Source organism: Saimiri boliviensis, chromosome 2, assembly GCF_048565385.1.
Source record: "Saimiri boliviensis isolate mSaiBol1 chromosome 2, mSaiBol1.pri, whole genome shotgun sequence".
Classification (NCBI taxonomy): domain Eukaryota; kingdom Metazoa; phylum Chordata; class Mammalia; order Primates; family Cebidae; genus Saimiri; species Saimiri boliviensis.
This window is the reverse complement of record NC_133450.1, coordinates 1,321,553-1,334,977: the sequence shown is the minus strand read 5'-3', so window position 1 is coordinate 1,334,977 and position 13,425 is coordinate 1,321,553. Positions and strand designations below refer to the sequence as shown.

The 13,425-nt window shown below is 59.1% G+C and overlaps 1 pseudogene; it reads right to left on the bottom strand.

Annotated features, from left to right (window-relative positions):
• Positions 1 to 2,738: 2,738 nt before the first annotated feature.
• Positions 2,739 to 7,570, bottom strand: LOC141583807 (ferritin heavy chain pseudogene; annotated as a pseudogene).
• Between the last annotated feature and the right edge of the window lie 5,855 nt (positions 7,571 to 13,425).

The following is a 13,425-nucleotide window of genomic DNA, read 5'->3' as shown; positions in this document are numbered from 1 at the left end:
GCATCGGAGCCAAGGTGAGATGCAGGAGTCCTGAGGACCTGGACCCGTCTTGGGCACCCAAGGCCACACCCTGACAGCACAGACCTCTGCTGGGCCCCCTGTCCCTCGGAGGGGCCTGGAGGATGGGGACAAGCTTTGTCCCTCTCGGGAGGAGGTACTGTGAGGGAGCGTAAAAGGGATGGAGGCAAAGAGGGGGAGGGATAGGGTGGGGCGGGCACCAGTGCCAGCCTCAGCCCAGAGCCTCCGGCAGCGGCCAGATAATAGGCAGGAATAATAGAGGAGAGAGCGAAATGTCACACACGCTTCAGGGCCATTGGCCACCAGAGAAGGGAAATATCACAGAATTAGGCCAGGCTTTGTCTGCCTTTGTGGAGGGGGAGCCTGAGGGGGTCGTGGCTGTGATGGGGGTGGGGACTGTGGCTCTGGGGTTGGGCCTGTTTCCCTGATGTCGCAGCTGGGGCTCTGGGACCCTTGGACCTCCCACTCCCCAGTTACTGGGCTCGATGTGACTCAGAGCGGGGCGGTGGGAATGGGGACACGGAAGAGCCGGGACGTGTTCCACTCCGAGACACCGAGCTCAGAGGCCTCCCTGCTAAACTGCCTTTGCTGTTGTTTGTTTATATTTCCCTAGTTATTACCCAAGTCACAGAAACACCCGGGTAATAGCTGTAAAATTACACACTCGCAGCTAATTCGGGTGCGACTCTTGGCATAGCAGCCGCGTTTTAAGGAGAAATAAACAAGGCCTGAAATAAAAGTCGGCAGGAATACAAATCTGCAGCAACGAGGCTGGCTCCCCTTCCCCACGCGGCAGCCAGCGCGCGCCCCCCCTTCCACACACGCACCGGCCCGTGAGCCCACCCCAGCCCTTCCCGTCCGGTCCCTCTGCACCCTGACCCCGCTGCCCGCAGAGCAGCCGAGGGGGGCTCTTTCCACTGTCTGCCCCTCCAGCCCAGAGCCACGTTCCGGGCAGGGCCGGGCCCTTGTCTTTGCAGATCTAGGCTGCCCTCCCTGTCCTGACACCCGTCCTCTGTGGGTGCCCTCGTTCCACTCTCTTTTAGCCAAGGAGGCGCTAAACAACAGCTCACCATTCATTCATCCCTATATTCATTCATTCAAGTGTTTCTTGAGCAACGACTTTGTGCCAGGGACAGTGCTCTAGTGACCGGTAAAATACAGACATAGGTTTCTTCTCAGGACTAACATCGGGTCCAAGAGACGGATATTAGACAAATAAATACATGAATAAATATGTAGTAAGTTAGGACAATGTGCTCTAAAGGAAGAGCGGAGAATGCGAAAGAGAAAGGGAGGAGCTTTTGGGGGTTCGGGAAAACCCTCTTTTAGGGGAGAGGAAAGGCCTGAGTTGGGGCCCGAAGGGGGAGCTTGCTGGGGGCAGCGCAGGGATACTCCAGGTCGAGGGATCAGCCCATGATTGTTCAAAGGCCTGCAGACAGCATGGCCAGTGTGGCTGGCAGGCAGGGAGCTTCGGTGGGGAGGTGGTGAACTGGCCCAGAGAGCCCCCTCAGGTGCCATCAGCCGCCTTAGGAGCTGGGAAGGATTACGAGGATTACGAGATGTCAAGGGAGGGGCGGTGGTGAAATGAGATCTGATTTACGGCTTTGAGTCTCCCTGCTTGGCTGGGAGAAGCTTGCAGAGGAGTGAGGGTCGTGAGCAGCCGGGGGAGGCCGCTGTGTTCATTCTGGGGAGACATGACAGCAGCCTGGGACAGGATGGTGGCAGTGGGGACAGAGAGAAAGAGAGGGGTCGAGAGAGATCCTAAAGGCAGACAGGACTTGGAATTTGGGGTGAGGAAGAAGAAGGAGTCGGGAGGCCGGTGGGTAGAGGCACGTTTCCTGAGATGGGGGAGAGGGCAGGAGGGCCGGCTTGGGGCTGGTCTGAGGCGCACAGAGAGGGTGCGCGAGGCCCCGAAATTGACAAGGCTGCCTGTGGAGACAGAGAGGAGAGAAGGTGTTTGGACCTGTGTGACTTCCAGCTCGGACCCTCTGTGACCGCACCTCCCTCCCCAGCGTCACTAATAAAATAAGAAGAAAAGTTGTAACCACCGCATGCTGAGGATGAAACGAGCAGTGTGAGATGTCATCCGGTTGCACCCACTGGGCTCTCCCCGGTGCGCACACAGTGGGGCTGCAGTCGGTCCTGGAGGGAAGCAGCGCCAGAGCAGCCCCGCCTGTCTGTGGGGTTGATACCGCCCTTGGGATCTGTCAAAGCCAAGCAGGGGTGCTCCACATGGCACATGGAACACGGGGCTCACCCCAGAGATGGGAGAGCTGAGGGCTGAGGGTGGGGGGTGCAGGAGGAGGCCAGAGAGGGAAGACTGTGGGCTGGATAGGGGCATAGCATGGCAGCCGGCAGGCCGGGAGTTGGGCCAGGCCACAAGGGGGTCTCCTGTCTCTGTGGCAGTCCTGGGCTGCAGAAACTCATTAGCACAGAACAGTGTCCTGAAGGGGCCCTCCGACCCCAGCTCACGCCCACACCATGTGGTGTAAGGGAGTGTGGGCATGTGAGCGCGTGCTAGAGGCGGGGTGCAGGGCTCCCTCCCTTCCCTGCTTCTCTCTCCCTTTTTTTTTTTTTGGTGCCAAATTTCTTTATTTGAAGGAATGGTACAAATAACTTAAGTGGATATTTTGGTACAACTGACAGAAAAGGTAAAGGAAACCCCAACATGCATGCACTGCCTTAGTGACCGGGGAAGCCACCCCGAGGCTATGGGGAAATTAGCCTAAGGCTGAGCTTTCATTATCACTGTCTCCCAGGGTGTGCTTGGCAAAGAGCTATTCCGCCAAGCCAGATTGGGGTGCTCCCATCAGGTTGGCCACGTGGTCACCCAATTCTTGGATGGATTTCACCTGCTCATTCAGGTACTGTGTCTCGGTGAAGTCACACAAACCGGGGTCATGTTTGTCAGCGGCCAGTTTGCGCAGTTCCAGTAGTGACTGAGTCACGTTTTTTCCCAAAGGTAACGCACACTCCATCGCGTTCAGCCATGGTCGGTTTCCGGATATCCTGAAGGAAGATGCGGCCACCTCGTGGGCTCTGCAGCCTCGTCAGTTTCTCCGCATGGTCCCCCTCCTCCTGAGATCGGTGAAGAAAGTACTTGGCAAAGTTCTTCAAAGCCACATCATCGCGGCCAAAGTAGTAAGACATGGACAGGCGAACGCAGGAGGCGCAGAGCTCCAGGTTGATCTGGCGGTGGATGGCGGCCTCGGAGTCCTGGTGGTAGTTCTGGCGCACCCGCAAAGGTGATGCGGCGCTGGAGAGGCGGTGGGGGCCTTGGGGCGGTCCGAGGGTGCGGTGTGGAGGTGGCGGAGGGCTGGCTGTGGGCGGCCGGCCGGGGTGGGGGGCGAGTGCCGGGTTCCGTCCAAGCACTGTTGAAGCAGGAAACCGTGGCAACTGTTGGCAAAGAACGTCTCTCTCCTCTCCCCTTGAGACACCTGGGGGCAGGCGGAGGCAGCGGGAGGCCCTGGTTTGCCAGAGTCCCCGACTCTGCCCTGTCCCAGGCCCTGTCTGAGGATTGGAGGAGCCTCCACCCTTCACTGCACCCCCTGCTTGTCTACCTATGTGTGTTGAAGGACGTTTTGCTCACGTGCACGTACCTTCCATGTTCCTGTGGACTTGGGCACATACAGAAACACACGCAGACGGGCACGATGCGTTTGTGCACATTCGTTCAGGCTGGCACATGTGTGTGTGCATGCAGGTGTGAGACCACAGGGGAAGGGGTTGGGCCTGCAGCTGAAGTGGTAGGTAGCAGCCTGCAAAGCCCCAGCTCAGCCCCCTCCCTTAAGGAACTCCCACCCAGCTCCCCACATGTGCCTGCAGCTGGAATTGCACTCACCGTGCTGAGGCTGAGCCGCGGGCGCTCTCTGCAGGCCCCAGGCTGACCGCCAGCGGCTCTGGAAGAGGCAGAAGCTCTTCCTTGTCTTCGTCAGGCTGGGCCCTAGGAAGCCTGCCGTGCGCAGCTGCGGTTCAGAAGCTGAGTTCTGCCGCAGCAGAGGCAGAGGGTGAGAAGGGCCAGCTGGTGAGAAGCTGGTGGTGCTTTGGGGCAAGTCCCTGTGCTGGCCTGAGGCTGCTGAGGAAGCTTCATTCTTCAGTAACACCTAGCGAGGTCCTGAGGATGAGGACAGAGTCTGGCTCCAGCCTCCTTGTCTCTTGGCAGAGCTCTGGGGGGTGGGGGGGGGCGGGGACAGGCTGCTGGTGAAGCCACCTCCTCATCACCAGGGACATCTGGATAAAGGGGGGCTTGCCAGGCACTGGAGAATGAAGTTTGGTGTAAACATCCTAGACTGATCTAGGTTCCAGGACCACCCTTGCCTCCGACACGCCCTTCGATGCTGGATGATCGCCGTCGGGACCGGGTAGCTCCCGAGGACCTTCGTGGCTCTAATGCTTTGTTACCGTGACCGAGGCTGAGGCAAGCAACCCTGGGCGGTGCAGACCAACCCAGCAGCATGGGGCAGGGGCACGGAGTTCCGGGGGCACCGTGGGGCTCAACAGTCATGGCCCCTACCTGTCACGTAGGACCCTGCCATTGCTCCACAGCTGCGGTATGGAGAGGCTCTCCAGAAAACACTCCGGATTGCTGAACAGCAATGCGCTCCTCTGAGCTCTGTGCCTTCCAGAGCTCACAGGCCTTCGCGGGGAGGCGCACGGTCACAAGCCACAGGCTGTGATGGAAGTTGGCACCGACAGCCGGATCTCCCCGGTCCCCAGCTGGTTGCTCCCAGGCGGGGCCTGCTTTTATACCCGCCTCAGTTCCCCACAGCACCGGGACAGGGCCAGGGAGACAGTGGCCCCAGAGGAGGTTTAAACCTTTTTTTTTTAATTTTAAAAAGGGATTACATTCACGTGTTTCAAAATCCAAAGACAACACGGCGTAGATTAAGAAGCCTTCCCCTCCCTCCTCTGTGACCCTGCTTTTCGGTTCCTGTGGGTCCTTTCAGAGCTCCTTTTGCTTTCAAAACCAAACGAGCGGCCTCTGAATGGATGGTCAAGTGACTCAGGCCTCCTCGCCGTGTGAGGGCCGGGCCTTCTGTCCCTGTCCACCCTCAAATCCAGGCGACAGCCGCTGCACAGAGAGCGGCTGCTGGACACTCGCAAACATTTTTGAAACGCTGATGGATTCTCTCCATCCGGAGTTGGAGCTTCCATGGAATGTGGCTTTATTGGCCAGAAAGTCAGTATTTTCCCTGGGCCACCGCAGAGAGGCACACACTTCTGTGTTGCCTCTGGCCCCGTGGAACTGGCCGCCCTGCCTGGTGAGCTTCCTGCTGGTGGGTCATGACTTTTCTGCGCAGGGAGTTGGTAGCGAAGGACTCAAGAGAAACCAAAGCTTAGGGCTGGAGCAGGAGCTTGGCGTGAGGCAGAAGTTCTGCGCAGGCTCGCTGGGGGTCTTGGGCAAATCTGTTTCCCTCCCCGAGCCTCAGTCACTCAATCTGAAAATGAAAGGTCTGGCCCGTCACTGGGTTCCATCAAACTGGTTGTGCAAGGGGAGTCTCCCAGGCTTTCCAGACTCGGGGGGGCTCCTCAGAGCAGGCTGGGTCTCCTTTTCCTCCTTAATCACCCCCAACACCCCACCCGTAGGACAGAACTTGGCATCGGGCCTTTTCTTCCTCATAGTACCGCAGATTCATGGCTTCGTTATTCTGGGAAGAAACCGTTTCCATGGGATCTAAGGGGGCCGAGGCCTGAGAGCCAGGACCTGAGGCCTCATCCCAGCTTGTCCCTGGCTCGTGGCTTCTTGCTGGGGCCTGAGGGAGCAGCTGTTACAAAGCTGATGGGGAGAGGGATGGCTCCAGAGCACCGCTGATGGAAGGTTGTGAAAACAGAGCTGACGTTTCCATAACCCGGAGGTCAGAACGCGGGCAGCAGTGAGAACTAATGAGCTTGGTGGTGATGGGGTGCGCGGGGAGGGGGGCTGGAGGAGAGACAGCTGAGAGGAGCCAGGCCGGGGGTCCACCTGGCACCAGGGAGCTGTGGTGAGGCCTCCGGACCCCCGGGCAGCCTCCTGAAATGTGTGTGTGTGCATTTAATTTTATGATCTTAGGATCTTAAAAATATTTACACGTGTATTCAGGTAATCCACAAATAAATTTTCACCACAAAAACTCAAACAACCAGCACACCACACAGGAGCCTCCCTGTCCTGGCGGGGGACCCTCCATCGTTCCCATCATTGGCAGCTTCACACATACCTACAGCCTTCCCCCGTATATCATATTAACATACGGAACACCGGCCGGGCACAGGGGCTCACGCCTGCAATCCCAGCACTTTGGGAGGCCAAGGTGGGCAGATCATTTGACGTCAGGAGTTTGGGACATGGTGAAACCCCATCTCTACTAAAAATATAAAAATTAGCCAGGTGTGGTGGCACCTGCTGGTCATCCCAGCTACGCAGGAGGCTGAGGAAGGAGGATCGCTTGAACTTGAGAGGCTGAGGTTGCAGTGAGTCGGGATCGCACCACTGCACTCCAGCCTGGGTGACAGAGCAAGACTCTGTCTCAAAAACAAACAAGCAAAACCATGCAAAATACCTGCATGTGCACAGATAGCGTGTTTTTTAAGTAACATAAATAGGATCTCAGGCTCTATCATGCTTTGGAATTTGCCTGTTCGCATATGTTTGGGAAAACCGTCCCATGTTAAACATAAACCTACGTTACTCCTTTGAACTGCTGCGAGGTATTTTTGTGCACATTTTTTTGGGCTTTAGTTATTTTAACGATTTCCCCTTAATGGACGTTGGAGTTGGTACTGGGTTTTGCTGTGACAAACGGTGGGACTGTGAACATCCTTGATGATCCCGTCTTCTTGGCCCAGCTCAGACGTCCCCTCAGCCCCCAGGTGCACAGGCCCACCTGGACAGAGGACAGCGTCTGATCCGCACACTCCCGAGTAGGAAGGGGCTGAGGCCTGCCCCCTGCCCCCGGAGGAGGAGCAGAATGCGGAGCCCAACCTCGGGTGCAGGCGTGGTGGCGTTTCGGGCTGTGAGACGCCAGCGGCGGGATCTTCTTCCCCCTCCCATCATGCCATGTCTCTAATCCCCCACTCTCCCCAGTTCTTGCCCCGGGCAGCCTCAGAGGACAAGTCTTGAGGACCTGTAGGTGGATACGGCACCACTGGCCGAACACCACATTGGTCGGAGAGGAGCCTGGGACATACACAGTGGGCACCCTCCAGGGTCACAGCCAGGGCAGGGGGCAGGCAGTTCACCTTCTCTGAGTGCTTGCTCCGTGTCGGGCACTGTGCCAGGGCATCCGGATACTATTTTACTTCAAGCCTGGGCAGTGGCAATGATTCCCTTTGTAGGCACTGGAAATGCAGCCCAGAGAGGTGAGTGACTTGCCCCAGGCCACACAGCTGCTCTGCCCGACTGCGAGTCCAGGTCCCCATCTTCCTTGGCGGCCTCCCTTTGGGCCTTTGGCCCCCTGCGTGCTGAAGCCAGCTTTAGAGCCCCGCCGGCCTCTTGTCGCCCTGGCGGCTGCCGGGGGAAGGGGTTAGTGGTGACGGACTGGCCAGGACCCTTGGGCTGCCCAGACTCATCCATTGCGGTGTCCCTCGGCGTAGCGAGAAGCATCCCCCAGGATCTGGACTGGCGCTGGAGGGGTGAGGGGCCCCCGTAGAGTTGGGCCAGCGGTCCACGTCCGGCTTTGGGGTCAAAGGGCAAGAAGAATGGCCGGAGACCCTGCTGGCGGGGTGTGAAAAGTCAAGGCCCCTCCTTGACTCTCTGTGTTAGGGCAGGATCTAGGGCTTTCTTCAGATTTTCCAAAGGATCTGGGGTCCTCAAAGAGTTTCCAGCTGTGTGGACTAAGGCACATTCTCCGGTGCAGGGAGAAGAGGGTTCGGGCCGCGCCTCTGCCCTGACTCAGCGCGCACCGCTGCACTGCCGGGCGCTGCGCTCGGCAGCTCTCAAGACCGTCCTGCAAGTGGCAGCTGTTTCTACCCTTCCCGCTCCAGGGCAGCATCCCGGGAGGCCCAGGTCGGGGCTCCTGGGCGGGTCCCTGGGCTCTGAGGGACAGAAGAACAGGTGAGCTGGAAGCCGTCTTGGGGAGCAGGAGGCGTGAGAGCAGTGGGAGGATGGGAGGATGGCGCCAGGATCAGTGGGTGGCACCAGGATCAGTCTCTTGTTCTCTCTCTCTCTCTCTCTCTCTCTCTCTCTCTCTCTCTCTCTGTTTTCCACCAATGGCACTTGGCAGGGAGGAAGAATCCAGATGTGGCTCGCTGGGCTCTGCGGATCGGGCACCGGAACAGCTGTCCAGGCTTTGGGGGCTCCAACTCCCCTGCTGCCCTCCCTCAGGCCCCAGATCTGCTTGGACCCCGGTGGGTGACGTGCTCTGTGCTGGCGGGGAAGCGTTCTGGTGGGGGCAAGCTCTCCCCTGTTCTCAGAGAGCTCTGACCAGGCTTAATGGACAAATTCCAGATCAAGCCACAGGATTTGGACTCTGGGGCTACAGGAGTTCAAGAAAGAGGAAGCAAGTAGCAGCCCTGAGCATCCATCAGTGAATGTGGCCCTGACGGCAGTAGACACCTTTAGCATGGCGAAGTCAGGTTGGGCTTCCTGGAGGAGGAGGAGAGAGACTGCACTGAACGGGTGTCTGAAGCTTGTGTTCTGACCCCAAGCCTACCTGGGTACACCCCTACCATGTCATTTATAGGACGTGCAGCTATGAACAAGGGACTTTGCCGCTCGGGTCCACAGTCTCCTTGTCTATGAAATGGGAGTGATAATAGATTCGAGCCCAGAAGGCTGTTGTGAGGATTCCACACGTTTATAACGGTGCCTGGTGCAAAGCAATCGCTCAGCAAAGATGAGCCCCTGGGTTGCTGCTGCCATCAGTGTGATTACAGGATGGGAGGAATGTGAGATGGTGGGGAGAGGAGGGGCAGGCAGTCCCGGGGCTGGAGAAATCTCGGGAGCCTCCACCTCTCCCAGGACCTGGAGGCAGCACCGGTTTCGAGGGTGCTGAATTATCTAGGGCGCCACCCGGTACGCAGACTCTGGGGACCACACTTCGCCAGCATTCAGCCCCAAGCTCTCTAATGCCTGACGCCATCGGTTCTGGGTATGAATGGACCGGGGAGCATATCTGGGTCCCAGGGCAGAGAAGGAAGTAAGGGCATGGCCGCCTATCGTGACGGTGCAGACGGCCACCTCTTCCAGGCCGCGAGAGGCGGGGGCAGGTCTTTTCCAGCTCTGGGCCTCTCTTTCCTCATCTGTGCAATGGGAAGCTGTGGCTGGACCAGGTGACCAGAGAGGCCCAGCTTCTAGTGGCTGTCTCCGGGCTGGCAGTCGAGATGTGGAGGATGGGGGGCTGGTCCGCCTTTGAGGAGGGACCCCACAGCGAGAGGGTGGGCAGAAGGCCAGGAGAGGGCAGAACCTGTCCCCTCCACGCTTGCTGCCGGCGGGCGACGGCTCCTCCACGCCCTGAACAAGGCGAGTCTGACTGACGCGGAGCCTGCAGAGCCAGGCTGTCAGCAAGTGTCCCCTGCCACCTTTGCGTGACTAATTTGCATACCATTTGCACAAATCTGCATAATTTAGGGAGCAGCCAGCGCTCCTCTTGGACAGTACAATTCGCTGTGATTTTACGAGCTTTGAAGTGGCCCTTTCTTCTCCTGCCCGCAGCCCCTCCTGCCCGCCTCTGCTCGGAGTCTGGCCTGTCGGATCCTGTTACCTGCCTGCGTCTCCGGGGCCGGGCCTCCCAGGCTTTCCTGGGTCCCCAGCGAGAGCCCTTCTGCGGCTGGCTGCCTGTGAACGGCGACACTGGTCTCCGTCCAACCCTCCAGGGGGCCGTCACGAAGGAGGTTTGAGGACCCTGAGAAAGCTCTAGTGGGTCATCAGGAGCCGATCAGGCCTGAGTCACCAGACCCTCTGACAGGACATGGGGACGCTGGTATCTGGGCTCCTGGGAGGCTTTGCACTTGACGCTGGTGAGGCTGGGTGCGCCCTGAGGCTCGAGAGGACAGGGCAGAGAGTAAGACCGCCTGGCCAAGCAGCTGCCCCCAAAGGCGCCCACTCACAGGTTACTGTCAGCCCAGGCAGGCGTCCCACAGCAGGGCCACAGCGCTCTGTCCTGCCCTTTCAACATTTTTATTCTTAGGTTAGTTAAGCCTGTCTGGGGTACAAGTAACATGAACTCAACGCCAAGTGGTTTAAGCGAAAGAAAAAACGAGAGAGGATTTACTGTCTGACATAACTGAGAAATCCAGGGGTGTACGGACTTCAGGTACAGCTGGATCCAGTGGCTCACACACCATCACGAGTGTTTATACCACTAGTGTCTCTCTCTTTCTACCCTGCTTTCCTCAGTGGTGGCTTAAACTGGCTCCCTCCCTGCCGTGTCCCCTGGAAATGCTAGTTTTATGTCCTACTGGCTCCAAGTCCAGGAGAATCGGAACTTCTTCCCAGCAGCTCCAGCTAAAATCCAGAATGCCGTGGGACTGATTTCGCTCGAGCCCTGTGCCCAAAGCTGAACCAAGCGTCGTGCTCAGAAGCACGTGGCCCTTCCAGTGGCCAAGCCCACGTCACATGCCCACCCTTAGGGGCAGGGAAAGAATTGAGGGAAGGGGGAGATTCCTTGGGAAATATCAGGGACTCCTCCCGGAAGACAAGGAAGCGGAGAACTGAGCAGGCGACCCCAGCTGGCCGCGCAATGCCGTGGATGAACTGCGGGTACCAATGCCAAGCACAGAGATCTGGAGACTGGGAAGGGGGAGGTTTGCGAGGACGGAGGAGCTGACGGGTGAGGACGCCTGGTGGGTGCCTGGCGATGGGAACTCTCTTCCTTCTGTGAACAAAGGCAGGGATTGGGTGGGATTTGAACCCAGCCCCACAGTTCCTGGGCACTCGGAGGGGAAGGGTGCTACGACTCCCAGTGATCCAGAGCCCTGGGCCACCCACCTCCGAAAAACAAAGGCAATGAGCAGCCAAGAGGGCGGTGGCCCCACTGGGGTAGGACAGGGAGGCGCTGGAGTTGAGCTCTGGAGGCGGGGAGGCAGGGGGCCCCGAGTTTCCTTCCAACAAACGCGGAGCGAGCCTGGCCCTGTTTTCCGCCAGGGCGGCTGAGGGGAAGGGACTCAGTACAGACACGAGAAACCCCACTTGAGCAGAATCCCTCATCCACGCCGGCCTCCATCCCTTCCCATCCTGTGGAGGCGGGAACTGCTGAGGCTGCGCTCCCGCCTCCCGCCTCCGACAAGCTCAGCACTTTCTCTGCTCACTCAGGTCCCTGGCCGCCCAGTCCGGGTGGAGGCTGCAGCCCGGGCCCGAGCTCCCCACCCTGCCCACACCCTGTGCTGCCCGGCTTCATGGGGGGCCTGCAGAGCTGGGCTCCTGCTCATCGGGATTCTGCCCCAGGCAGGGCCAACACTTACCAGGTACTCGCCATCAGCCAGGTGCTGGGCTAAGTGCTTTCACTCGTTAATTAACAACTCCACGAGAAAGACAGGGTTATCTCCCTGCTTTGCAAATGAGGAGCCTGAGACCCCAGAGCCTGAGCAACTAGCAAACGGCAGTGGGGTGTGAGCCCAAGACTGCAGACCCTGGGTTCTTTAGGTCGCAGCCTGTCCCTTCCCCTCCCTGTGCCTCAGTCCCACCATCTGTTCAATGGGCAGAGTATCACCTGTGTGCCACGCTGCCAGAGGTATGGGAGGACCGAATAAGATTTTAGAAGACAAGGCTTCAGCAAACATCCTCCAAGCCAGAGCCCTGGTCCCCACTGCCAGGAAGGAGCAGGGGGAGCCTGGAGCCTGCAGCCCCCAAAGACCTGGGCAGACAGAAGGTGTGAAGGAATATGGCCAGCCGCGCCTCCTGATGGAGGACGGGGAGGAGGCGGAGGAGGGGGAAGACGGGAGAGAAGGAGGGGAGGGGGGATTAAAAGGGGGAGGGGAAGCAGGAGGGGGTGGGGGAGGGGGACAGGCCTGCAGGGGTTGAGACTGAGGCTTTGCCGAGTGCTGGAGGTGGGTGGGGGGCAGCTGTCCAGGCTGCAAGGAGCAGGCTCACGGCAACCAACCCCGTGCGGAGGAATTCAGCTGGAAGCGGAGAATGGAAGGAGGGAGGATGGGAGCCAGCGAGGAGAGGCCTTTCTGATGCCAGAGGAAACAGGGCATGCTTGGGTCAGAGCAGGAGCCACCCAGGGAGGGAAAGGGGACAGCTCCTCAGCTCCCAGTTACACGGCCCCTGCTGGTGGCTCTGCAACCACTAACCATTGCCAGCTCACCACGGCCCCTGTGGTACTGGTGTTGTACCCATTTTACAGAGGGGAAAGTAGAGGCTTAGAGAAGCGAAGCCTTGCTGGTTCTCCCAGCCTGGGGGTGCTCGGTCTGGATTGGCAGGTTCTGCTCCCTGCCTGCCCACCTGCTCTCTGTGGTTAGAGAGGCGCAGGTGGACGTCTGGCTTTCTGTCCATTGTCACACTGTTCTCCCAGAGCTTGGGCACTGAGCCCTCCTTTGTGGGCTCTCAGGGCAGCAGGAAAGCTCACGTGGGTCATCACAGCCTCGTGTGTGACTGGTGTTCCCATCGCCCCTGCCTTCCCACGGGGGAAGAGTCAAGCTCAGGCTCAGAAACATTCTGGCAATGATTTCTGTCTCCAAGATGGCCGACTGCTTCTGAGGGTGGCCATCTCCCCAGCTCTCAGCATGTGCACGCAGAGGCTGCTGCTGCCTGGGCCGGGGCAGTCGGGATGGCTGCCCTGCGTGCCAGGTGTCCTGGCCCCTCCGACGTCCGTCCCAACTCTTAGGGAGTTCCATGCCCAATGGTGGACTTGCCGGCAGGCAGTGATCAGAGCGGGTGCGTGTGGCCTCTCAGAGCCCCTCCGACTCCACTGCGCGGTGGGCTGCCTCCTCTCTCTATGTGCCTCTCCCTGCCCCAACTTCTCCCTGGACATGGGATGCGCAGACCCTCCTAGAAACAGCCAATACTCCCTCGTGGGAGACCACAGCCGCTGCCCAGAACGAGAGGGAGACCAGGGCCCGGGCGTGCAGCAGGGAGCCGGCCTCCCCCTCCAGGCCACACAGCAGGAGCCACGTGATGCTCCTGCAGCCACTGGGTCTCCCTAGGAAGCTGCTGATCCCATCTCACGCCTGCGGTCTCCTGGGGCCGGCTTCCGGAGACCAGCCTTCCCACCCTCGGGAGACGGTGGGGTGCTTCCTGGCTTTGCCGCTCGTTTCTGATTCCATTTCCTCCCAAGCCCTCATTTCCACAGATGCCAGCTTGCAGGCCGACTGGCGGTGGTTACCCAGCAACGTGGCAAATATTTGGGCCAGCCAGGCTGGTCCATGCCCCCATCCTCAATTTCGCGAGACCCCAGAAGCATGCGACCTTGCCGGCTTTGCCTACTTAGTACAAATCATGCCACTCAGCAGAAACCCTTCCACTGACCCCTTACTCCAGGGCTTTCTATT